We start from the raw sequence: 2,988 nt of genomic DNA, 5'->3' as shown, positions 1-2,988 counted from the left end.
GAGGGAGAGAGAGAATCCTGAGTAGGCTCCACACTGCCAGCACAGAGCCCCACATGGGGTTTGGAACTGCAAAACTGTGAGATCATGACCTGAGCTGAAACCAAGAGTCGGACACTTAACCAACTGAGCCACCTAGGCACCCTTCATTTATTTTCTTAATACTTCTGCTTCTTAAGTCCCTTTTATAAGTTTTCATTCCAGTCTTTTCTTCCTTGACACTTGTCTTCATTTTTGATACAGATAAGATAAAGCAGAGCCTGACTACCAAAGTATATTTGTGAAATCTTAGAATGTGAAGAAATTACATTATTCCTTCATGATCGAGGGGGACGGATTTAAACACAGATATTTTGGCTCATAGTTAAGCATTTTCTCGGTATGCTTAAGGAAAAGCATTTCAAAACTCAGTCATTGTTATGGGTTGAATAGCAAAAAAGATGTTGGCATTCTAAACCACAGTGCCTATGTATTTGCCTTATTTAGAAATAGAGTCTTTGCAGATGATCAAGTTAAGATGAGTTCATTAAAGTGAGCTCTAACCCAATATGATCGTACCTTTCAAAAAGCAGGCTGGGATTTGAACATAGAGACAGGCACACACACACACACACACACACACACACACACAACCCCAGGGAAGATGAAGGCAACAGTCAGGGAATGCATGTACAAGCTAAGGAACACTAGAGACTGTGTGTAGACCACCAGAACTAGGTGAGCGATATGGGCTGTGAGGCTCCCTTACAGCCCTTAGTAGGGGCCAGCCTTCCTAACTCGCTGATCTTGGAGTTCTAGCCTGCAGACTGTGAGACAAAAACTTTCTGTTGGTTAAGCCACACAGTTTTTCATACTTTGTTATGGCAGTGCAGCAAACTAACAGAACTAAAAAGTAGGGTGTTCTCAAATTTCCACACAATGCTACATATCTGTATAGATCATAAATAGTGCTAAGTGTTTCCTTTCTATTTAACTCATTTGAAAGAGTAGGGGGGAAATGATGTAATTCATTATATACTTAATGGTGCAGACATTTAAAATATCAACCATTAATACCATGCATTAGAATAAAAACAAACTACACCATAAGCTAAATAAGCAATTAGAACAGTAGGTCATTATAAGAAAACAGAAGATGTTGTGCTTGGGTAAAAATATCTATCTCTGGATTGAAATTTTTCTATTAAGTAAAAAAGAAGGATTTTAATGACATAATGTAAATGCTTGCCTAACTAAAGAGAAAAATTGGCAGGCAGAGGGTTTAGAGAGAAGTGCACACCTCGATTATTTTGAAGGTGTTTCTAAATTTATTTTAGAATTTCATTTGGTTTAATTAAATGAAAGGGCTCTCATGACTCTGGGCATACCAGTGGGAATCAGTGAAAGTTGTTCATCTTTTGGTTCTATGCATAAAATTTGCATGGTGAGGTTGCTTCTATATTTTAAAGATGAACACTAAAAGTGGAAACTGCTCTACTGCATAAAGGGGAATAAAATGTTCCTTAAGTCCTTAGAGAATTTATTTCCTGTTGTTCTCCAGCCCTCCCCAGTTTTAATAAAATATACCCCCCTTGGCTCCCAGAACTTAAATCAGTTTTACATTGAAAATTTTTAAATATTTTATTAAGTTCACCTATATAAACGAACCATTATAAGTTTATTGAGATCTTAGAAATCCTAACATACCAATGAATTTGCTGAAAAACTACCAAGGAATGGACTCAGAAAAGATGTGGCATATTTATTCACTAAAATTTCTCTCTGCATCATTCTTAGTAATTTTGTCTTGGTGAAAATAATAGAAAAATTATTAGAAGGATTTAATGTTTTAATGTTTTCATAAGAAAATTAACCTGAAGTTTCTAAGCCACGTTTTGACATCTTTACCAGAGTAGCAGGGTTATAAAGTGGTGCACGTGAAATTATTTGGTGAACTGTGAGGTGGTTTATAAATATTAGCTGTGTGATTATTTTACCTAAACTATATACCCTCAAGAAAACTCTCCACAATCTCACTTATGACAAGTGTGTTGGTACTTTCCGTGATACTAAATGATTTGCACAGTATTAAATACACGATTTCCTTTTAGACTTCATGCTTCCCTGTCTTCTATTCCCTTACTCGAGACTAGACTTTTCTTTTTCTTAGTTGCCTGTTAAATAGCTGTTTTTCCATTGCTATGCAGCTCAAATTGTACTGTTTTTTTGAAGCTTTTTTGGTTACTTTCTTTCCCAACGCCCCAAAGAAAATTAAGTAGTCAATATCCTGCCCACTTATTATAACTTGCCTGTACCTTATTTTGTAATGTTTGTGTTGTAGCCATCTGTGAACATGTCTTTCTCCATTAATGAATGTGTGTTATTTTAGGCTAAGAAATTTTATTCTGGTTATCTCTTTTATGATAAGATGTATCTTAGTGGTACATGATATTCCACAGAAGAACATTTATTGACTAAAAAGTCATATTTTTTTACATACTAGCTGAAGGTCATAGGTAATTGTATGTACCTCACTCATCCTTCATTTTTATTATTCCTCATAGCTAGACCATTCCTCTCTTATGGATTTTCCAGGGCCGTCATAGTTTATGCTTATTAGCCTAGCATCTAATCTGGCTTAGGCTTTTCCCAGATTTATCATTTTTAAGGGCCATACTTTTGAATAGTTACTTTAAAGTAAGTTGTAACCTATACAACTAGCCTATACAACCTCTAATTGGTTGGTTAAACCTCTAATTTGTGTTTTCAGTGTAAACCATGGTTTCATCCAGTTTAAGGCATCGTCTTATCTAGTAACGCTTGAGACATATTGCAGTGAATATTGTCCTCGCTTTAAGTGGTGATGATATCTGAAAGTTGAGCAGCAATAACTCATTTATCTGTTTCCACCTTCCAGACAGAACAACCAACATTTCCCTTTCAAGACAGCATGCCCATAAAATGTCGTGTGCTCTAACAGAAGCAAGTTAAGAGTGCTACATTTTCCATTCT

Source organism: Prionailurus bengalensis, chromosome C1, assembly GCF_016509475.1.
Source record: "Prionailurus bengalensis isolate Pbe53 chromosome C1, Fcat_Pben_1.1_paternal_pri, whole genome shotgun sequence".
NCBI lineage: Eukaryota > Metazoa > Chordata > Mammalia > Carnivora > Felidae > Prionailurus > Prionailurus bengalensis.
The sequence above is the reverse complement of the archived record's forward strand: the minus strand, read 5'-3'. Positions refer to the sequence as shown.